This window comes from Pteropus vampyrus, unplaced genomic scaffold (assembly GCF_000151845.1).
Source record: "Pteropus vampyrus isolate Shadow unplaced genomic scaffold, Pvam_2.0 Scaffold1, whole genome shotgun sequence".
In the NCBI taxonomy this organism is placed as follows: Eukaryota; Metazoa; Chordata; class Mammalia; order Chiroptera; family Pteropodidae; genus Pteropus; species Pteropus vampyrus.
Genome location: NW_011888782.1, coordinates 6537004 through 6562784, shown reverse-complemented (window position 1 = coordinate 6562784; position 25781 = coordinate 6537004). Strand labels below are relative to the sequence as shown.

The 25781-nt window shown below is 32.4% G+C and overlaps 1 protein-coding gene and 1 pseudogene across 1 annotated transcript in view; one reads left to right on the top strand and one right to left on the bottom strand.

Annotated features, from left to right (window-relative positions):
• The window catches only part of KCNH8 (potassium voltage-gated channel subfamily H member 8), a 318741-nt gene that overhangs the window by 287616 nt on the left and 5344 nt on the right, over positions 1-25781 (bottom strand). The window lies entirely within an intron of this gene.
• LOC111736939 lies at positions 16600-16715 on the top strand (annotated as a pseudogene).

Sequence of the window (25781 nt, the reverse complement as noted above, 5' to 3'; positions counted from 1 at the left end):
CCTAATTTTTCATTCTATTACTATCCTTGTCCAGTTTTCTACCAAGATTTCTAAGTTAAGGAGATTTACTTGTTCTCTTTTTTGCTGAAACAATTTACCCAGATCAGTGATTATCTATTCTTTAAATATGGGTGCTTTAAAATTTCTGTGTTCTGTGCAAGACAGAGGGCAATGAAAGAAGAGAATGAACATTTCTGAGTTAATTCATTTCTTACTGGCTATTTGGTGATAAAATTTTTGTATCTATTGAGTTAATTTTGGAAATTTATAATTTTATGGACAGTCATCTATTTCACATAAGTACATTAACTTAAAGATGCTCATAGAAATTATAGAGATTTTAAAACATTTTTGTGCCCCTTTTTATCCAAATTCATTTCCTTCTGTTCTTTCTCTTTTTTTCCAGATTAATCTTGACAGATAGTCATATATCATTAATTTCCTTACAAAGCCAAATTTTTGGTTGTAAATTTTTGGTTGATCATCTCTTTCTTATACTTACATTGAAAATTTCTGATCTTTGTTTTTTTTTGTTTCTTCCTCTTCCTTTCTTTAATTTTATTCTGTTTATTTTTTCTAACTTCTAAAATTGAATGAAATATAGAACAAAGCAGGAGAATGACAAGAAATAGATATGAGAATAAACAGAGAAAAGATCAGCACATGACTCCTGTAGGTTCAATTTTTCTCTTGAAAAAGTCTATCATTTAAGTTATTTTTCTAATGTTTATTGGAGGTAAATTCTCTCAGTCTTAGTATGACTAAGAATGGCTCACAAAAATAAATTTTAACACATAAAAGTATACCATGTTATTGAAAAAATACATCATAAAGATGTTAATCCTTAGTTTATATTTAAGATAATATTCTGGCCATCCCCAAAACTGCATATCTTTTATATTACCATGTTATATTCATGTCTCTATTGAACTAAAAGAATTTAATTTCTATTTTATTGCATTTCTTTAACCAATATCTTTTTTCTGTAGTCACTTTGTAAAATTATACAAGGCAATCACTTATTAGCATAAGTATTAAATGAAGTATATATTTTAATTATGTGACAATCTAAAAATAAGTTCCGACAAAGTATTTTACAAACAGTACATCCTCATAGCCTGTTAAATAGTCTTCTGGGAGGACTTAAAAAAGCAAACAAGAGAAAGTAAAAATTTAGACAAACTTCTTGGTACTAACTTTATAGGTACAGTGAACAAGGTTTTAAAGCTACAATAATAATTTAGAATGTTTGAAGTCAAGTTGAGAAGACATATGACTCTTCTCAAAATGAAACTACTTTTATAAGAGTCAAGCTTAATGAAACTGGTACTTGCTTATTCCTGTAATAACCCTGTAAATTGATAATTTCAAAAGCGCAATACTCCTAAGGCCAAAATTAATCTTCCGTTTTGATAGCCTCCTACTTTCCCAGTGATGATATTAGTCAGTTCAACAGTGGCTTTCATAATTGTTTCACTAAGAACCATGATTCTGAATACTTTGAAAGATATACTTCAAAACAACAAAATAGGTGACAAAACTGAGTTCAAAAGTTGTTTCTATACTGGATAATTGAAATAAGTTACTGTACATTGCTGTTTAAGTGAGTTTATCACTGTAATTTCTTCCTCTGAATTCCATTAATCAGAATGGAATTCTGATTAATAAAGTATCATAATAACTGATATTCTTAATTTTCACACTAAGGCCCATAATATTAAAATACCTTTTGAATGACTAATAGAGATAAAATTATTAATTGGCATAGTTTTAAGGTTATTTTGTCCCTGTGCTTAAAAATAGATAATTCATATATAGTATCTAATACCACAGGTAAGTACATTTGACAAATCTGCAGAGAAACAAATAATAAACATTTCCTCACTCCAAGTAAAAACAGAATAGCAATTTTTAGGAGTAAATTCTCTACAAAAACTCAATGTTTGGGGCAAAAAAATCTCTCTGCCAACTGGAAGGTATTTATTACATTGCAAACATTCTTTCTCAACAATGTCTCTCACATTCATCCCCATCTTCCTACTTCAAATTTCCTTCTCTGGTTCAGGTCCTCGATATCCTTAACAAAATTTCTTACTGGTTTCTTTGCCTCTAGTCTCTCATCATTTCTAATTCATCTAAATTCCATTGCTAGAGGGAGTTTAGCTCTTAAAGAGTTTACTTGACTAGCTCAATATTTTGCAATAGCTCCCTATTTTCTATTATTAAAGTCCAACCATATTACTTAGCTTTCAATACGTGAACAATTATGTCCAAATTACCATTCACACCGTCTTGGAAATTACCACCCTACTATTTATTTACTATCAAGAATGCCCTGCTCCAGCAGTCTGTCGAAGAACCACACTCTCCTTTTCTACCTAACAGATTCTACTCAGAATACATGTCTTAATCTAAATGCTCCATTCTCTATTCTCCTTATTTTTTAATTCATAGCTTGTGTTGCTATTTCTTATATAAATTCTTCATTCTTCACTGGGTTCTAGTTAAGCCAGTCTTACCTCTCTCGCTGTAGTGTGGTTTGAGACAGAAAAGATTCATGCTTCTATTTTGGCACCCTCTCAATAATATGTAACACAATGATTTGCATAAGTAGTTGTTGAACAGATGTTTGAGACATTGAGTTAGAGCCTAAAGAATAGAAAATTGACAGAGCACTCACCTTTTATTCCCTATTACTGATTATTTTTTTCTAAATGGACCAAATGATTAAAATGACCAAGCATTTCTGTTCTCCATAGTTATGGCAATGAAAAATCTCTAAGTACAAAATATGATACAAACCAGTGAATTTATTTTATTTTCAAGGGGCCTCAATTCTAGATGTTATTAATAATCAAATGCAGGTTTTCCTGGAAAAGGGAATCCAATTATTGTATTTACTTTCCTATGCTATTCAGTATTACTAGAAATTGTAAATTAATTTTGATAAAACAAAGAATTGAATTGGTAATAGACTAAGCAAATGTTCCACTGACTTTCATACTAAGGAGAAAAAAAAAAAACAACAAAGCAGCACTTTTTATATTTAATAATATGTTCAAATTCAGGAGCTATAAGTGTAGCAAAAACTGAATTAGCTATGTTAGAAGATGGATGACTTCCCATTAACTGTATTTTAAAATAATGTTAAGATCATATTAATTACGAAAGCTTTTCAATTTAATTGTCTGTAAAGAGAAGAGGTTAAGTCAATTTTATGTACTTCAAATAATTGTTAAGCAGGCCGCTACGCTAACATATGAATAATTAGGAAATTCATTACTTTTAAAAATGACTTCCTTCCGCACATTTACATGTCCTTTTTCTCCTCTCTTTCATTCTCGCTCTCTCACTTGCACTCTGTCTTTATGTATATACAAATAACATTCATGTATTTAAATATAAATGCACTTAAATACTCAAGTTTAATAAACATGTATATAAAAGAAAATAATAATTACACTTAGAGATATTTTCCTGTAACTAACAATAAGTGGAAACAGAATAAGTTTGGCTATCCACTAAGTATTATAAATTAAAAGATAGAACATAATAGGAAATAATTTCCACCTTCTACTAACCAAAACATGTCATAGATGCATCTTTATACAATCTTCATTATCTGTAGATTCCTTATTTGTGAATTTGCCTACTTACTAAAATTTATTTGTAATCACTAAATCAATAGTTGAGGCGCTTTCATGATCATTCAGATGTGCACAGAGCATTGAAAAATTTGAGTAACCTGACATGTCCCCCACCTGAGGTTGAACGAGGCACCTCTATCTCCTTGTTTCAGCTCTCATACTGTAAACAAGTATCCTCTTCAAGGTTTATTTAGTGCTATGCTTTTCAAATTTTTGTCCTTTCAGTTAGTGATTTTGCTGTTTAAATGGTCATCAAGTTTAGTGCTGTCTACTGCTCCTAAGCATAGAAGGCTGTGATGTATCTTATGGAGGAAATATGTTAGGTAAGCTTCGCTCAGGCATGAATTACAGTGCTGTTGGTCATGAGTTCAATGTTAAGGAATCAACAATACCTATTATATAAGGTGTCTTTAAACGGAAACATATGTAAAATAAAATTATGTATTGATTAGTTGACAAAAATGTTATGACAGCAAGCTATGAGCACTGGTTTAATATTTGTTAATTCAGTGTTCATGGGAACATTATAGAATATAACAATATAATACAGCAAATAATGAGGATCAACTGCATATCACGCACACACGAAAATGCACACACACATTCACAAACTCATCAACATACACACAGAATAGAATAATCTGAAATAAAATTATGAAATTAAATAATAATGATAGGTAATGATAGGTAAAAATGATAGGTAATGTTGAAAAAAATTAACTGCATAACATTTTCTGCTCAAAACAGTATGTGCTGGTCAAACTAAGTGTGTATTAAATTTCAGTGAAAGGAAGAATATTTTCTATTAACTTCTTTGATAACTTTTAAGATAGAAAACAGGCTTAAAAGAAATTTAGGAAAGAAAAAATCAAGTGGTTGCCACCTTAAAAATATGCCAAATGTTCTAGTAACCACGATCTCAGCATTTTCAGATATTTCCAGCACTTTCCATCTCAACAATGTTCTTAATTAAACAGAGAAGTCTCTGTTGTACGAAAATAGTTTTATCCCATGCTTGCTTGCAGGGCCCCATACCGTGTAGCTGGATAGTTCCAGCAGAGTAAGTACTCAGTATAGACAAAGGCCTCCAGCCTAAACAACTCCCTGAATTTATGTTCTTAAGTTTTGTTCAAATAAATGAGATTACTTTCATCTATATGCAAAACTTTCTCTGTTAGTGAGATAATGGAGAAAATGTAGTTCTTAAAATGTATCATAATTTAAATCATTTATCAAAATTAAGTCCTTTAATGAAGTTATTAATTAGATTTATCATAATTAAATCTTCAAAATAGTACAAGATAATTTTGTCATTATTAATATTATGGTTGGTGCCATGCTAGAAATAGTATAAAATAATTTATAGAGAAATAATCTTCATCCCAGAAAAAGGTTAGATTTTAAAGTTTTTAGCAGTCATCATTTACTGTAGTTCCTTTACACTATCTCTCAATACACATGTGCTTTTACATACAAGGCAGATACTTGTAAGCAGGAATCACTTTTCTATACAAATAATATCATGTGGTGGCTAAGGACAGAGAATTTGTGGTCAGCCATGGCAGTGTTCGAATTCTGGCCCAACTATTTACCAAGTAACTTAACTTCTCTAAACCTAATTTTCTTCTTAGTAAAAATCTCTGGATTACAAAATTTAAAAAAAAAAATGGGAAAATGAGAATATTTTAGAAAGCTTAGCACAGACTCTCTTATCTGCAAACCTTATTTGAACTGATGCATGCCTATTTATATTCTTGTTTCCCGTACTGTGTGAATAACAGTGTGTTTTTCTTCAAAAATATTGTTTGATTACAGAATATCACTTCAGACTCCAATAGGGAGTTAGATAATATCTAGCATATGCATCACATTATCTTTAAAAAATCTGAAAAAAATCTTAATTCCAAAACACACATAGCCTTGAGGGTTTTGGATAAGGGGTTGTGGAGTAGTAGTACAAACTAGAAATTGCTAGAAACAATAGATGACAAGATACTTAAAGTAGATATGTGTACTTTATGTGACTACATAATATCAGACCACGCCAGTCTAGGTCATATCACCTTCGGCTCAACAAAAGGAGGAAAAAGAAAGAAAACATGGAAATTTATAGTGATCATTAAAATTATCTTAAGGTGGCCTTCAAACCACCCCTATCTTAGTGAGTTCCCTGACTGCCCAGGCCCAGATCAGCTCTTCTTCCTTTCACTGGCCTAATGCCTGCTCCATCCTGTCAGTTTGATTTCCTTTCTCAAATACAATCTATCTTTTCCTTCAAGGCCTAGTGTTCTTTCAGGGCATCAGGATCATTTTGACCTTCAGTGCAACCCCAGGCCTCTCATATCTATGATAATCCATGCATGTAGAGGAGTAACCCAAGTTCACTCCTCCCCAAAACACACTCATGCACACACATTCACACATACATGTGCACATGCATGACCCAAAGGGACCTACTAAGTAGATTCCTTTCCATTCAGATCTGTAGAAAATAAAAAAATATATGAAGAGATGGTTTCCATTCATGTCCATCTATAATGTTTTCTCCCAATACATTCAAAATAATAATATCACTCCATTTCTTAGAACCTTATACTCACTTCCTATTTCAACTTAAACATAATCCAAACTTTTTTCCACATGGCCTATGTAGCCCTACATGATTTGGTCTTTTCTTATCACTAAGAACTTGTTTCATATGACACTATCCCATCCACCCTGTCCCATCTACAGCCTTGTCACATTTGCTTTCGATGTTCCCTCTCCACTCCCAATATTTGCATTGCTGGTTTGTTCTCATTATTTAAGAATTGGCTTAAAGATCACTTTTAAAGAGACTTTTTATGATCATCCTATCTAAAAAAATCATCTCTTTCTCCCCAGTTCTCTTATAGTTTCTTAATATCATGTATGTCTCTCTCAGTTCATTTTATTTGTGTGTTTAGAATACCCTCCCAACCTATCAGAATATAAGCTTCAAGAAGGAAGGGGGCTTTTCCTGAATTATTCACAGCTATATCCCTTGTACCTAGAACAGTGTCTGGCATATAGTAAGTGCTCGATAATTGCATATTGAATGAATCTCTGCTCTGACTTGACAAGTTAACAAATATCTGAATTAACCACTATAAGTTTTTTTAGAGTTTAGAGTAGCTCAACATGACAAGTTAAGTTATGTATATTACAAAGTAGTACAGAATGATGTAAAATGAAGAATTTGTGGATTGGGGAAAAAGAGAGAGATTCTTGTGAGCTAAAGTGCTCAGGGAAAGTACTTTTCAAGAACAGAACAGTGCTCTGCCCACATTCATATTTCTGCCCTCAAAGAAATGCACTGGAATATTGCTGGATGAACTTCTATAAGCTTATAGAAGGAAAATTCACTATATGGCCAGGATATGACTATCCACAAAGACAACAACAAATTTATGCCATATGGAATACATATATTTAACTTAGCAGCAATTTTTGTCAGTTTATTGGAACCTTAACCCAAATTCCAAAACACTGATTCAGTGAGGTAATTTTAACTTGCCAAGATTAAAATTAAAAAGTGATTCTTCTTTCTCTGCCTTGTGTCCACCTTCAGGGATGGATGCTAAAAGTCACTTTTGCTACAGAGAGCAAAGGAAAGATTCTAAATTGAGAAAACAGAGCTGCCCAATAGAATATGCATAACATTTAGTATAAGGTTTTATACCCAACCAATACTCAAAGATGTTAGTATCTAATTTTTAAAAAATCATAGAGTGTTCTTGTAGGACAACTTGTACCAAGGTACTGCCTATTATAGGAAATCTGGAAGACTCAGAATGGTATTTTAAAACTTAATGGGTATTTTTTAATTGCATTTTCATTTCTTTACCTTTGTCTAACCTCAATTTTACAATGTCTACAAAATGGTTGTTTCAAAAAAAATACTTTGTAAAATAAAAAGTTAGCATTATAGTCACTGTTGTCCAAGCAAATCTCATAACTTCTGCAATGTTTATTATCTTAAAGGTCATTTCCTATGGAGATTTTGGAGTCACAAAGTCAAATATTCTTTACAATTTCACTTATTCACCCATAGAATGGACATGTCACTGGTTAAGTAGGATGGTTTCTAACCAGCTGTGTGACCTTGGACAAGTCTTGTTGCCTTTCTAAACCTCATTTTCCTTATCTTCAAATAAGAAGCTGCAACAAGATAATTCTTCAGGTCTGTTTCAGGGCTTTACCAAAAAAGACTTCTGAAACTACTTGAGAGTGAAGTCAGGGGGAAATATTAAAGGACAAGAGGCGAACAACTATTTCACCCAAACTCAACAGCACACATTTTCTGAGAAAATTATAATAGGAAAGTATCAGAGGAAGTACTCACATTATATTTTGAATTTCTATCATTTTAGGTAACTTTATTTCTAAACAAGCTAATGTAGCTAAATTGATCCTAAACTCCCACATAGCTGCTGAAAATGTATTATTAGTAGAGGAAAATACATAATGTGAAGTCTGAGTACTATATGGGAACTGGTATTTGAATTTAAATGTAAATATAAATAACATACAGACTTTTCTCCCCCTCTGAAATGTCATAGAGAGAATCAAATCAGTTTACAGTCAGCCTTTATAGCCTTTACAATTAAATGACATTTAAGTGGATAAATACATGATCAACAGAAAAATCATGATATACTGTTTTAGAATTGATGAAAAGGTGATATTACAGTATTTCCAGAAGAAATATACTAGAAAGTGTGTAAGAATTAGTCTTTATGTCCTCAAGGAGTTTGTATTAAATATTACCACAAAATAGCATCTCAACTATTTAGAGTCACATAAAGTATAACATATTGGCATTTTATGGATGAATATGAAATAGAAGGATGAGTACAAAGAAAAAGCATGACTGATAAAATAATAAAAATAGTTATCATGCATGTTTCAAATCAACCACTTCTAGAGAACATGTATTTTTGGTTAAATATGAACAGAGTATTTCTAGATTACTATATTTAGACTAATTCTGACTAGTTGGTCAATGGCTTTACAAAATAAAACATAAAATGACTGGTGTCTGATTCAAAAGAGTACATTGGCACATTTCTTTCTTCCTTTTGCAATATTTTTAACTAAAAGTACAAACTTTTACTATACAAAAATCAAGTCATTTTGAATTTTATATACTTCTCCATTATAACATTCTCTAGACTTTACTATTGGAAATTTCCATTTCCACTTCCCATGCTAGGCATCCCCTCCTGGAAAATAGTGAATTTTTAAAAATGAATTACATTATAAAGCATGTAGTAGATGCATGATTTACAGTAATAGTGCTCTTCTGTAACTTACCCAACCAGTAAGGTAGTTAAAGTATTCCTATTACTATGAAGTAACAAATACCAGAAAAAAAAAAGATGTTTTACTTAGAAATCCCTTTGACAGACAGCAACTATCTACAAAGATCAGAAGTCTTTTCTACTCCCTCCTACATAACTGAGAAAGGGAATTGTTATACTCAGATGAGATTATCCTATTGTCACACTTTGAGTGCAAACACTGTCTAGTTCCTATACACATTCAGAATGAAGATCCTTCAAAATTAAGTAAGCAGAGAAAATTCAGTCAGCTAACACCAACACACAAACACAGCAAAATTACCTGTGAGTTGTTATTCTAGATTTCAAACCCATCTCAGCTTCTCTCTTTGTATAGATAACCCAGAGCCATGTTTCACTCTCGGTTAATGGGACATTTCTCATTTTATCTGAAAACTCAGCAATGAAAGCAATTAGCATGTTTCCTTGCTCACTTCAAAAAACGTCACAGATGCTAGTTTAAAAAACATACATGAAATCCTTGAAGTGAAATTAGTAATCAGTGAACAGATACGTCATTCATGGCATCTTATTCCTGATAAACTCATTTATTTATAGATTCAAGCTCCTGAATATCTACTTGAACACTGAAGAATTGAAGAACTGCCATGTATCTCTATCATTTGCATCAACCTTTAACAAACGACAACTTGAAAATATACTTCAAGCAGGGATCATTCTTTTTTATCCTGAATCTTAGTTTTTACCCCTCTAGTCACTGAAAAAATAAGGTGATATATATAAATGAATTAATAGGAGCAAAAAAATGAATTATAATCTCCAGGGGAACTAATTTAAGCTAAAAAACTCTAAGTCAGTGAGAAAGTTTCTCAGCAAGTAAAAAAAAAAAAATGTTTTTTATTTTAAACTTGTTTATTTATATGATGAATTGTTCCAAAAAAAGAAATTATTAATATGACTCACAAAAATATATATATAATTCATAAAAATAAATAAGTGAGGAAATTAGAACAGGTAAGAATATGGAAGAGACTATTTGGCTAAAAATATTATCTTTACTTAAAATATAGCAAGAACTAGTACTCTTGCTAAAGGAAGGCTGAACATTCAACTTTGAGCATCCTTAAGCCTGTGCTAGGAAACAGCACAATCAGTTTCACAATATTCCCCAAATCTCTTCCCCATTTAACTCTCTGATACTGTAAAATGTTCTGAATTCCTTAAGCATGGGGCAGTATTACATTATACAAGATATACTTTGGAAGCAATTAAAACTTAATTGAAGTAATACTAAATTCTAAATAATTGTATGGTTACATTTGTATGTGTGTATGTATGTGTGAGTGTGTGTGTTGAGGAAAGAGATTGAGCAACTGTTAAAGAAGGATAGCAAAGAAATAGGAGGTTAAGAATCCAACAGATGAATTTTACCTAAAACAAGAATCCTTTTTTTCAATATCTATGTCTGTAAAAATAAAAATGATGCTATTTCTTTATCTATGTCACAAAAAATGACAGAATAAAGTATTAACATAAAGTGATATAAAGAAAGAATATGGAATATATAGTTGTAAGTCATGGATATGAATCTTCTCTATGGATCTCAAATGGAAATTACCTAATTCCTCTCCCAAATAGTCAAGTAATTGTGAAAAATAAATGAGATCATATTTATACTTTTGTAATAAAGCATTTATGCATGCTTTTCATCAAAATAACATAAAACATAAAATTTATGTTGAGGTTTTTTGACAACAAAAGATATATACAGTCTTTCAGTCATCAAGAGAATACTTATTCATCTTTGATAAGCTCCATAAGATCCACTTTAGCTAGAACTATCTATTTATTGAAGGAAAACTATGTGCTAGGTATCTTTGTTATATAACAGAATAATAAAATATATCGATTTCCCTTCCCATTTCTGTTGATATCCTAAAATATTAGGTGTCAATGTCTCCACATCCCAAAAAGTGAGAGACTACACATAGGGTTTTTTAATGAGGTAAACAAAAAACAGTTTTCCACATCGAGGTTATAAAAGGGTAGAGTTGGAAGATTTAAGGGGGTGGGGGTCAGTTTCAAGAGATAGAAAAGGCATAGTTTTTTCACTTCGAGCCCAGGAAATGAGCCCTTCAATAATATAGTCAAAGTGTCTTCCGGAAATTTGGGAAAACCAAATTAAAAGTGAGTGGTTGTAACTGGTCAGCTGCTCTGCCACTATAGTGAGAGGAGATTGTTATATTGACCATGGCCTGCAAAGAACATGAGGTGTTCCCTACAAATTCCATGTAATCCAGGTGTACAAAAGTAACAGAAGGGGGTCATCCAGGATCGTATACAAGAGGGACTCCTCTGTGGTGAAGTGATCCCCTTAGAAGTTCTAGATGTATCACTGGATGTCTTGAGGATGAGGAAAGAGTCATAAGCTAGAGATAAATTTGATCATTTAAGTGGAGGAAAAAACAGGTGGTAAATCCCCTAGGATACTGTTTGTGTGTGTGTGTGTAGGAAGAAGTCTTAAGAATCTCAAAAAGTGCCCAATAAGAAAATCAGTTTAACTACAATCCCAAAGCATCTGTCATATTCCAAAAATGTAACAGATTGTACAGCCACTAACCAATCAGAACAGGGTAGTGATCAATCTGAATGGCTCCTACCAGTTTCACTAGAACAGTACATATCAAACTAACATCAGTTTTGTTCCAAAATGTCAATGACAACTTACAATAATATTTGTCAACTAAGAACTTTTCTATCCCACATAGCTCTCTCTCCTTCAGGTTCAACCCTGGAAGAGGCTCAGACAGCCCAATGAATGGGGGAGGAGGAGTAGAATCTCTTGGAAGGGAATTTTCCTACCACAGGCTGCCAGGCCAAACTGGACCTCTGTTGTGGAGCAAAAGAAGCTGCCATTTTAAAGGAAGATGGATATTGTGACTATTACACTACATTGGATCTTTATTAACTGAATCTATAGTAACCGAAAAATCTTTGTTACCCAACATTGACCAAAAATGTCACCAAACTTGACCTAGATTTCATCCAAGTAGACGGAAAAATCTGACTCTAAAGTAATAGGTAGTAACAGGCAGTGAAGTTGGGATGGGGTGAGGCTAATTCAGTGAAACAGTAACAATTATATAATGTTTAGGTGATGTTTTCAAAATTTCTGATGTTTTCAAAATTTCTTTTCAGCCACAGAACTCATTCTTCAAAAGAATTCTGATGCAAACCTCCATATGTAAAATAGATGATCTCAGAGTTGTTCTAGTTGGAGGATGAATGGTGAGGGGGACAATGAAGGACAGGCACATCCAGGCCCCTAAGGATGCTGACGATAGGTTAAAAGACAACCCTGAGACAAGCCCTTCAATAGATAAGCCTTTGAACTAATAATTATATATGTATGTGTGTATATATATACATATATACGTGTGTGTGTGTGTGTGTGTGTATGTGTGTGTGTGTATGTATGTATATATATATTTAATTTGAGAAATGAGAATTCAGCATCTCCACAATTTTTTTTCTAAGGAAACTTGTTAGTGATAATTTAATGAAAGCTGTTACTCTCTATCCCTCATATTTAATAATAATTGTATGTGACTGGGATTATACTCAAATATCTGTGGCAGCATAGATCATCTTTCTAAGATTTGCATCTGCTAGGTCTGTTGGCTCTTTGGAGCTATTTCAGCATTTGTTCAAAACATTTCTTCAAACAAATCGTCTTAGCCCTTTAGAGTTGCAAGTCCTAATAGCCCATTCTATTCCTAATAGCTCATTCCATACAATTTACAGATGAGAAATTTAGAGCTCCAAAATGAATGGATGAAATATTACTCAGCAATTAAAAGTAATAATCTACTTATAGATGCATGTGTCAACTTGGATGGATCTCAAGAAAATCATGCTGAGTGAAAAAAATCAATCTCAAAAAGTACTTACTGTGTTATTTTATGCATATAATACTCTCGAAATGACAAAATTATAGAGATTGAGAACAGATTAGTGGTTGCCAGGGGCTAGGGTTATAAAAAGGTTGCACAAGGGATCCTTGTGATGAAATCTCTCTGTATCTTGACTGTGGTGGTTGTTCCACAAAAATTCACACGTGATAAAATTGCATTGAAGTAAACACACACACTCACACAAGTACATGTAACACGGGTGAAATTTGAATAACATGGATGAATTTTATCAAAGTCAATTTCATGGTGATATTGCGCTACAGTAAAACAAGATGCTACCATTGGGGAAAAATGGATGAAGAGTATGTGGAATCTCTCCGTATTATTTCTTTTAAGAGTATGGGAATCTACAATTATCTAAAAAAAAAAGTGAAAAAAAGAATGAAATTGCTTTCCAATCAATAAGAATAGAAAAATATTAGAATTCTGATACAGTAACTAATCATTCACTTTTGTACCTCTCATTCCTTAAATAGTTTCAATTTAGTAAAAGAATATTAACTTATAAAAAGCCCTAAAAACAATGATTTATATTTTATTTCAAGGGGGAGAGAAGAATCACATTCTATGTCTGAAATTTTTTAAAAATCATTGCATAATCTTCCCTATTGAAGGAGTAATGAAAAATTGTCCAGATTTGGGGGTTTACAAAAGAAACATTTTGAATAAGCTATGATATATCTACATTAGCAGAAGGAACATTGTTTCAATGCCTATAAGGTTTCTATTATGCAAATCTTTGCAATTCCCTCATACAACCCTTTCTAGAAGAATATAATTTAAAAACACAGACTAACAATTAGAATAATTGGCCCCAATTCTGTCTGTGTCACTCACCTGCTCAGTAATTATAAACCAATTAATAGTCAATTTCCTCATCTTTAGAATGGGGGTACAATTTTTGCCATGACTATCTCATTGTGTTGCAACAAATAAAAGAGACACTCATAACAGAGAAAATTAAGAAATAGTGTACAAAAATCACAATATCTAGTAAATGGAAGAGCCTGGATATAAACTCTCTGGTCATTTACAGCTGACATTCCAGCACTACACCTAAGCTGCTATAAGCAGATCTTCAGCCTTAGTATACTAATCTTTAGTGGTCTCGTCATCTGGTGCCAAATACCAACATTGATGACTTTGTTACAGAAGCACAGTGGGAAAACCATTGAGGGCCTAAATCTATAAAACTTTGAGGATTCTAGATATCCCTGTTGAATTTTCAGTGTGGAGTTTAAGATTATATACTATCAGCATCCTTAGCTTGCAAAGAAACCTATTAGTTTTCTTGTTGTTATTTCAAAATCTACTGGTGTGTCCCTTGTTTGATAGCATTCTAACATGGTAATTTAACCAAATTTGATTCTACATAACTAGAAAAAGTCTTTCACTTTATAAAAACTTTTAATGGAGAAGGCAATGTTTTATATTCATTCAACACATACTTAAAGTTTTAACTATTTACTAGAAACTGTGCTAGGGGCAAAGCACATACTGGTCAACAGGATAGAAGTAATTGCCATCTTCTTTTAGTTTACATTCTTATAGAAACGGGCTTACTGTGCAAAACATTATGCAAAAGCGTGCATTTTATGGAATGCTTAGTTTCCTATCAGATTGAAATATTAAGAATTTCTCTTTTTTGTGACAGTTTTATAGATTTTACAATTAGCATATAAATTTTCTATTTTACAGTATGTAAAATATTAACAGCATGTGAGGAAACAAAGAAGCCATTTCAAGACATCAGATTGTCATATTACTAAGAAAATAAACATGGCTAGTCTTTTAAGAACTTTTATATTTTGAAACATGTTTTTCCCACCTCGAAAGATAATATTAATAAAGCAAGAAGGATAAATTTTGTCATTGACTCCAAATTCCTTTGACATATAATTTTCTGTGCCTCCTCATTGAGGAGCATCCTATGTTTGTCCATGTGACTTAGTTTAACCAATGAGATGTTAGCAAATATTACACAAGCAAAGTCTTGAGAATTGTTTATGTTATTGGGCTGGCTTTGTTGCATCTCTGCCATCACCATAAGATCATGCTCAGGCCAGCATATGACAACACATAAAAGGAGCAGAAATGCCCCAGTTAAGCTTCCCCAGCCAAGTCTAGTCAGAAGCAGACTGTAGAAAATCTACATATGCATGAGCTAGCCCAGCCAAGACCCCAGAGCAACCCAGCTAAGCCCGATCTGGATCAGATGATGTTACAGTCAACCTACAAACACATGAGCTATAATAATCAGTAGATAACTCATATAGCAAGCAAGTCTGTACTATTGACAAAAAAAAAAAAAATGACATTACCTTTAATATGATTTAACTGTTAAAATAGTAATTTTGTATTATTAATTTCAATATGTTCATTGTTAATTTTACTTGTTTCTCAAGTCTTATACACTCAATAATTTGGGTCAGTACAACGAGTAATATACCAGAAAAAGCTGCTCATTGAGAGATTGAAAGGCAGAGAAGATTAAATATAGAGTATGTGTTATTCCTAGCATTGTAGCTATAACTTGACCTTTCTCCCTATCACTCAGGAAAGCATTTTTGACCTTTCTGTTAAAGTATAATTCACATACAATAACCTGCATACATTTAGATTGCACAATTTGATAAGTTCAGCAGATATATACAACCAAATGCCATCACCACGATCATGAGATTGATCATATCCATTGTTTTTATCCAATGATCATATCTCCAAAGCTTCCTCATGTTCTTTTATAATTCCGCCCCTCTCCACCCCACTCACACTCTTAAGCAACCATTGACAGGCCAGAAGCATTGTTAAGTTCAAGTTAGTGTGACACTGTTGTATAGATAACTCTGAATCTGTTCTAATATTATCAAACTTCTGGACTTGTAGCATAGTTCTCAGGTGATCTTCAACACAAGTGGGTCATGACTCCTCAGGTAAGAAGAATCATTTTCGGTATTTATTCAAACAAGGGAGGTAAATTCCTGGATAATCCACTATATGCTGTTTATAAAACTTTTCTACTTTGTGGTTTTCTAAATTGAGTTTACCAAATGGTGTGTCCTTAAAGAGCATGGTTTGTAAGTATCTCAAAATGAAGTAAACCATGGCCATTAAGATCTTAATCATATACATTTAATGCTTTACAATTTAGCTCTATTTTTTCTCATTTTACTAAACACAGACTGCTAAAGTCAAAACTATCTGTATAAATTTCAACTTCACTATTTATAAAGTGTGTGACTTTTGACCTTTCTGGGCTTCAATTTCTCTACTCATAAAGTAAAGATAAAAACATCTGCCTTTTAGTATTGCAGAGATTAAATAAACTGACATAGGTGAAAATACCAAACAGCACTGAGTTCGTGGTTGCTCATTAAATGTCAATTCTCTTACCCTCTTTCAAAGTAAAATCAGAGTAAAGTTGAAGGAAGAACATGTGGTTTGCAATTAAAAGATAAGAGTAAGAGCCAGCCTTCCCAAGTACTAGCTTTGGGACAAAATACTAGCCTCTCTCTAGGGTCATTTGCTCCTTTCCTCTGAAGTGAGGACAATAAAATTGCTTAGGAACAGGACATGGTTCCATAGTGTAGCAGTTAGCACATTTGTTTTACACCCAGAAGGTCCTGGGTTCGCACTCCAGTGGAGCCACGGTCCATGGTCTATGGCCATGCCACCCAGAACAAGCCCAATGTCTAATCTCGGAAGCTAAGCAGGGTCGGGCCTGGTTAGTACTTGGATGGCAGACCACCTAGGAAGACCAGGTGCTGTAGGCATAAATAATAATACAATAATAGTGAAAAAAATTATTTAGGAACAATCACAGACAAATAGAGACTCAAGTCACTTCCATGTCAAAGTTTCTGGCATATCAAAATTAAAGATATATCAAACAAGAACATGTATATATATATCACTAAATATTTATTTTAATATTTTATATTTATATTAACAAAATTGTGGAATAAAATTTTCCCAAATTCTTTAGATTTCTTATATAATTTACTTTTAATATTATCATTTGACTGATGATGGCAGTAAAAAGAGAAACCATGTACTGTCTTGCCAAATATTTTTTCTGTATTTAACATCACATATAATCTAATGTAACTACTGTAAATAATTCTCACATATATAAATATTTGACCAGTACAGACTATAGTGATTGATAGCATATTATTGTTTTTTGAACATAAAAATAAATTGATATATTACCATTTTTAAAAACAAAAATGAATTATGCATATGCCATAACCAAATCCAAGATCATTTTTGTTTCATATATTTTTTGAATTTAATAAACATTGTCTTTACCATGACCCTGTATCTTAGCACCACAAACAAAATAACCTTATCTTAAATGATCTTTTTAACTGAATTTACATTAACATTTACAATAATATGATTTATATTCTATAGAATAAACTTGGAAAAGTTTTACTTATATTCATGAATTTGATGCAAAAAACTCAAGCATTATTTAAATTAACTGATTTTCTATGGAAACAGTTTAGTCGTCACTAAGGACTGGAAGTGGGGGGAGGGTATTGACCTCTAAGGGGAAGATGTTGTTCAAAATCTTGATTGTGGTGGTGGTTATATGACTGTATACATTTTGCAAAATTCATTAAAGTATTTAAATGGAGTGATTTTATTGTATGTCAATTATACCATCATTTACCTTACCCCCCCACTCAAAAAAGAATGAATGAAATTCATTTAAAAGAGCAATGCTTTGATCTAAATGAAAAGCCATGCTTCACAAAGCAGTATGTCCAAGACATCTTCTGCAGAATAAATCATTATTTTCAGGCATAGTCTTCATAAATCAGCTACTAATTTTTTAAGAACGTGCTGATTCTTATTTAGCAGATTTGTGTCTTCTGATTTTAATGTGGTCAGTGATACTGCCCCAATGTAGGCAGCCATGATAGAGGTAAATATCGACTTTTTTTCCAGTTATACATTCATCATCAACTTTGTTAAGAAATAGAAATTCAATAACTTCATTAACCTCATTTTAAAATTTTATCAGGTCATTGATCCTAAGAAAGTTTCATTGCAAACATTTTAAAAACTATCAAAAATACAGATACAGTCTACATATATTTTATGTATAACTAAGCTATAATTTTCCATGTTTCTTATTGATTCCACTAAATTGTGTCTTGGTAACTTCATGCATCTCACAGGACGTGGTGCTATTTGTTGATGTACAGTGTGCATGTTGTTCTAAGAAAGGATAAATAAATACATGTTATTAAATATTTTGTATCTGGAAGCATTGTCATGAATGATATGTATTATTGCTGGCCATCTTTCAGATTTAAGCACATATTAACATAAGAACTATATTCATTATACAGGCATCTGAAACATTATTAGAGAAGACCAAAGCCAAAGCTATAAGATCTATCAATCCACTTTGGCTTATTTTAATGTAATGATCAAAAATAATAATTTATTAAAATATAAAAAAATCTAGTACAAATGCTAAACCAGATAAGGTTACATTAATGGGCATAAATATGGATGTGTGTTTTCCTGACCAAAATTCAATAATACACACATACAAAAAGAGAAAATAAATATCAATATTACACACACACTTATATATACACATACACACATATATCGAGTGTAAAAATTCTAAATAAAACATTAACAGGTGCAGTAAGTCCTCACATAACGTTGTCAATAGGTTCTTTGTAAACTGTGACTTTAAGCTAACCGATGTATAACAAAATCGTTTTTACCTTAGACTAATTGATGTAAACAAGAGTTAAGTTCTTATGGCAAATTTCTTGTCACAGAAACATCACCAAACTTCTTAATAAATACACAAAACGCTTCAAACATTAAACATTAAAATAAATGTGAGATATACATACATTTAAGAAAGATTGAAAAAACCAATAAAGATAACTATTTTCCAACCCACCTATTGTAGTTCAGAGTTGTGGGTGGTGGAAGGCTAATCGAACAGCTCAAGGCACTAGGCCAGGAACCCGTTCTGGACAGAATGCAGGGCCACTGGCACACACACCCACACTCACTCAGACAGGGACAATTTAGAAATATCACTTCACCTAATGCACACATCTTTGGAATGTGGGAGGAAACTGGAGCACCTGAGAAAACCCAGGCAGACATGAGGAGAATGTGCAAACTCCACACAGACAGGGGCCCCAGTCGGAAATCCTTTTTTTCTCTCATTAATGCAACGACGTTGAACAAAATGACGTTATTCAAGGACCTGCTATAAAATTCAGTAACGTGGCCAAGTAACTTTTATTGAAAGAATGTAAGGATAGTTCAATGTTATGAATTCTAACAATAAAATTTATTATTTTGATTGATTCAGTAAGAAACAATTTCTTGGATAAATGATAAAATGGCAATTAATACAATTGTTTTATAAAACAGGACTACATGACTAAGTCTCTTAATAAAGCAGAAATATACAATAAAATATCTATCTCTTCCCCTAAAAACCAGAAAAATTCTTATTAGAAAAACACTAAAATAATTCTCATTAAAGTCATGAACAAGAGAGATTTTCTTTATCAACACCATTTTTTATATTATTTATGATACTAGCCAAAGCAATTACAATAGAAAAACTAAGATGACAAAAAGTAAGAGTTGTAAAAATTGGAAACAAAAAACAAAATTTTTATTATTTGAGGACAATATTATTTTATACCTGAAAACCTCAAGAAACACACTGCAAGAAACCAACTGCAAAATTATTTTTAAAAATAGCAGAAACTCAGCAAGCTGCATAGTTAAAAAAAAATAACACATAAGAATCAATAGCCTTCAATAAACAAACATGAATGAATTATAAAAAACAAAACAATGGAATAAAAGACTTCACATGTATTTTACATAGCAATATAAAGATGAAATTACTAGGAATAAAATAAATAAATGTGCAAGAGCCTTACTGAGAAATTCCTAAAAAGATGTAAATGATAGAAATATATATAACACATTTGGATCTGAGTTTTCAACATCATAAAAATGTTATTTTTTTTTCCGTAGGTTTTCTTTAAAATTCCTTCAGGTTTTTTTTTTCAGCTCGATAATATGATTCTTGACTTCATATGGACTTTCAAAGAAGTATGGATAGATGAGTTAAATTATGAGGAGGGGGAATAAAATGTAATGAGCATTTTAACACATATAATAAAACTCCTATAATTAAAACTGTGTACTAACATATAAAGAAAAAAATAAATGTAGTAGGATTGAAAGTAAAAAAGTTGAAAGAATTGAATGTGTAAATAAAGACTATGATAAACTAGACATTTCAAATCATCATGGAATAGGTGAATTATTGAATAATGCTGTTAGGAAAATAGATAGGAATCTAGAAAGAGTAAATTTTGATCCCTACATCATACTTAATAAATCAAATTATAGAACTTGTTAATGGAAGAGAGAAAAACTAAATATACAAAGTGAAACTATGATAGAACACATAGAATATATTTTTAAAATAATTTCTGAACAGAAAACACCTAAGTATGACACAAAACAGAAATTAGAAAAGAAAAATTGATTAATTTATCTATCTAAAAATCAACCAACCAACCAAAATTGGAAAAGGCAATTTACATCAGCAATAAAGTATTCATTTTGTTACTATATAAAGAGTCCTCATAGATGTCAAAAAGAGAACGTTAACAATGCAATTAACAAAGGGCAATGAATAAGGACAAATAATGACCAGAAAAGGAAATTCAAATAGACCTTAAATATATTAAACAATGCTCAACAAATTTTTACTTTAAAAATTATAATAGGAAGCCACTTCCTATATATTAGTTCAAGAGCAATTCAAATGATGAAATTAAAAAATGTATATAGTGAAATGCTAGAGAAATATTAATTATTCTTACTATCTTTCAAATAATTTTATAATTTTTATTTTTTTCAAACCAAAAATACACTACATGATGTGGAGTGCTATATGGATGGATAGGAACTCTTGGTGATTATTAACTCTGTATCCTAAATTCTGAACCCACATATTTGTTGGAAGAGAATAGTGGGCTCATTTTCAGATGACTGAAATGTAACCTAACCATAGGCGTATCAAATTAATATAATACAAAAGATCAAGTCCCAAGACATTCTTTCTTTTCTACCATCCATCAATTCCTAGTAGAACATTTATTTAGGCATTAAGGTCAAAAGTATGCCAATTTTGTCATCTACATTATTTTCTCCATTCAAAGAATAGCCAGAACACCACACTTTAGGACAAGTCAACTGCTTGTCTAACTGAGTATTTGACATGTCAACAACATATGAATTCCTTATGCGAATCCTTCTTTTTTTTTTTTAAGAAAATTAAATAAAATATGGAAAGACTAAGTGCTCTGATCTCGGTTCCCTCTGGTTCAATAACTGGGATAAGAAACTCTGTTGGACTGACAAGTACAATAAGGATGTTTGTCCAAAAGATCTAAACATGACAAAAGAAAACAAGAAAAAAAAGCTTTAAATTAGATTTGAGATTTGGATAGCTACATCCTCTTATTTCTTCCCATTAAGTTCATTGAGAAGAAAAGGTAAATGATATCTGTATAAAAATATCAATAGCACGATACTGGAGAATATATTTTTCCCAATAAAAGCAGACTCAAAATAGAGGAATGTCCTCTGTAAGACACTAACAAGGTAAAAATACAGAATGATGTCACTGTAATAGCTAAGAGAATTAGAATATCTTCTATGGAGAGATTAACCTGACAATAAAAAAAAAAAAATTACAATGAAATTCTAAAGTCAGCAAATTCTAAGCTCCAAAATCACAAAGAAAATGAATTTCTTTACTTTAAAAAAATTGACAGTAGGTTTTCTTTGATGAGCAAACTGCTTTGCACAATGAATGCACTTAGTAGTTTCATATGAGTCTTAAATATCAATTTAAAAACATTCTTTAAATAACACGTACTTAAAGCATAATATATCAAAGAGAAAAAAAAAAAACAGCCCATAAACTAGAAATGGCTAAAAACTTTAAAGCAGAAATTTCTTTTTGCAAGAGTTAGAAACTAGAAATGATACCACAGATTGTTCCAGTCTGTTTATACTTACTATAAAAACTGCCACATTTTAGAAGCAGTGTGATATAGTAGAAAAATCACAGGCTATAGTAAGCTAGTATAATAACGTAGAAAAATTCTGAACTCGGGTTCTGTCATCTGTAACAAAAAGGGGGGCTGCCATGCTCCTCACTGGGTTGTTGGATTGTGGTAAAAACAGATAAAGCACTAGCACAGCACACAGTGTGTGTACATATAGACATGCCTTAAATGGTAGCCACTATTATCATTAGAGTTTTATTAAAGAAATTAGTACTCGAACCATGTGAAAATGAGGGACTGAAAGCCAATCTAGAATCATGTTTCAAAACTAAATTTAATCATAGAAAACTGAATAAAAACAATAACAGCTACCATTGAAAGGAAAATAAGACAATTAATATACAGTCCTGGGCTTCAAGGAATTTAAGTCTTTTACTCAAAGAAATGTTTATTGAGCAAAGACTTTGTTCCAATCAGAAGTCTAAGCAAAGGGGATACAAAATGAATGAAAACACAGTCAAGGCTTCCAAGAGTTGATAGTTGAGTGTTGAAATATGAAAGCAGATAATTAGAGCACATATAAGAGCTGAGTAGAGGAATGGGCAAGGTAATGTGGAAGCATAGAGGAAATGTCACCCAACTCTACGTGGAGCCTCACAGACAGAGTTCAAATAGAAGGTAAACTTCAGGATGGGTTTAGAAAATAATAAGGGATCTTGCTCTTTAAGTGACACTAAAGTCAGATGACACTAAGGACTTTGGATATTCCCCAAGAGATAACAGGGAGCCAATGAATAGCTTTAAGTAGGAGGGTTACATGACTAAATGGTCATACTGCTTTTAACAGAAATCACTCTGGGGACAATGTAGACTGAAGGAGGAGTCAATGAGCAGGATAAGGGCTTATGGCCACAGAAGTCTAATTAGAGCAAGGTTGCAATTGTGTATATAAGAAACAAAAGATCCAAACTAAAGTAGAGGTAATGCAAAAGGAGATGAGGGGCCAAAGTACGGCATTTCTAGAGTAAAATCTCAAAGACCTGATAACAGATTAGACCTGTGAGCATTCGAGGCCAACTCAGATTTTGAGCTTGGAGGAATGGGTGGGTGGTGATGCCAATAATGGGACCAGAAAACATAGAAGACAGATAGAATTCGTAGGCTAGAAAAGATTATTAAATAAGTTCTCTTGGGGACAAGTGAATTTTGGAGGGTTTAAGGGATATAGATAGTTGCATTAACAGCTACAAAAGTAAGCAAAATATATCTTCCGGGGAATTTATAAGCCAAGAAATATAATTGACTGTTTAATTTACTGAGAAGATTCTTCCATTGCTCCTGTTGCTAAATATGAATTCTTTAATTTACTGAAAAGATTCTTCCATTGCTCCCATTGCTAAATATGAATAAGTAAAGTTGAAGCCTCATCTTTTTTGTTTGTTTGTTTGTAGCCTCTGCTAAACCAAAATGGATTTAAAAACTTAGCATCTAGACTATATCAGCAAATATACATTGCCGGGTGAATCCTATCTCTGCAGCAGTTGCAATTCTGTACCTTTTACTGTTGGCATTTCTCCAGTTGACTTCACTGGGACTGAATTCTAGCACTCTCTCAATTCTTTTTCTTCTCCAGGCATAATTCTACAGTACAACATGGAGTGAACAGCACTGGAGAAGAGGACTCAGCTATGTAGTCAGAAATCAATCTTTCCCTTTCCTAAGACAAAATTAGCTCCTTGGGCAAAGCAGATATTAATAAAAAAATAAACGCATTGATTCCACTACATTCTATGGGACTCCCATTCAAGTATTATTAGAAGAGATAGTAAGAAGAAACATCTTAGGTTTCAAGGTTGACATTTCCCCTATTTTATGCACCAAATTGTGGAATATGGGAAAGTTGAGAGTTTTTGCACCATGCATAGATGGCACCAGACTTCTCTTACCAAGACGGATCTATCGCCTCCAATGGCTTATTATGACAAAGCACTCTGGCTTTAAAGATACTCTGTCTCTGTACTAACAGACTTTCCGTTGTCTTCCTGCCTCTATCTTTCCCCCTTCACATCCTCTAAGATAGTTGTTATTCTCCCTAGAGACCCTCCTTTTTAGCTTCAATAAGTGCTACACAAATTGGCAAAGTAAGTAGAGTATTATTTTTGCCCTTATTATATATGAGCCAATCATTTCCACTCAGAAGTCATTTATCATATGAAGCCCTCCCAGATCTTTCCTTCACAGAAATTATTCCTCCCTCATCCAAACATGCATAGTCCTTTGCCTGTACCTCCTGAATATTCTTATTCCTTTTTAAACTATATTATAATAACTTGTGCATACATTCATTGTCCTCTTTGAGAGGACAAGCTTGATTTATCCCAAAGATCTTAGCATGATGGTTTTTTATATAATCAGTGATGATTAAATATCATCAAAGAAATGATTGATTGACTGACTGACTGAATGAATGCATAAAGATACCTCTAGAGAGACTGTGCCCTCCCAGAAGTACATTAGGTCTAATATATCCTAGAAACTGATAATTCAAGACCTTCAATATATTTCTCATGCAAGAAGGGGTCTTGTGCCATGACCTTTGGTCTACAGGTGATGCCAAATGCCAGAATCTAGAAAAAAAAATATAGTAGACATAACTTGCATTCTTAATATATTAACTATCTATTTTCCTCTATATGATGATGTTGAAACAAAATGATGTAATATTTTTAAAGACTATGTAATAAAACTTTTCTTATTATTTATATATCTCACTCATTTAAAGAAATGTATTTCTTGTAAAGATATAAATCTAATTCTTGTAAATCAAACACTTTGCTCGTCGAGGAAAGTTATGAGAACCCCTGCAATGAGTCCTTAGCAGGGTAAAGAATGCATTTACAAAGTCAAAAGAATGAGAACAAATAATTCTCACTCCTCCTTTCTATTCTCGCCTCCCTTTCCTTCTCATTTTCTTCCTTTCTAGTTTTTAGTAAACCTAAAATAAAGTTTAAATAAAGGACATTTACTTTAACACAGTTAACATCAATACACCAGTGCATAGTGTGGAGTTTCTTAAAACTGAAAAATGGTTAGAGACACAAAAAAGAGATAGAAAATATACTGTTTTAAAACACAGTTGGCCCAGAAAGTTAATAAGGTGGAAACAGCCCAGTCCCCTTACAGTGCAAAGATCTGACTCGGGTATCATTCTTTGCAGTTGCCACATTCTTGGACTGGTTCCCCATCCAGGGCAGACTAAGTACACAGAAAAACAGACACTATGCAACCTTCTTTATCTGGAAAGAGAGAGCACCCTGTCAAGAGGCTGGGAGTAATATTCTGAAAATATTCTTATTTCTTCTACATTACTTCTAGATTGAAGAATAAAGAATCTGACAACACAGCTCACCATACTCATGTGCCATCACCAAACGTGAAGGAAAACCATTCCTCCAGTGAGCTGGACCTTATATTCACAAAGATTTCAGAAGTAAACTCAGCAGAGTTTACATGTATACAGAAATACACAGCGTGCCCAATAAAGCTGCATCATAGAATAACAAATGTGAGAGCATTAGGCTTTGCATGATAGTATAACAAGGCAATAGCACCTGTAGTAGATGGAATTCTAAGACAGCACCCAAGATTCCCAACTTCCGTATTCACATCCTGTATAATCCATTTCCCTTAAGTGTGAACAGGACATAAAATTTTACTATTTTTTACCTTCCATTTTTTTTT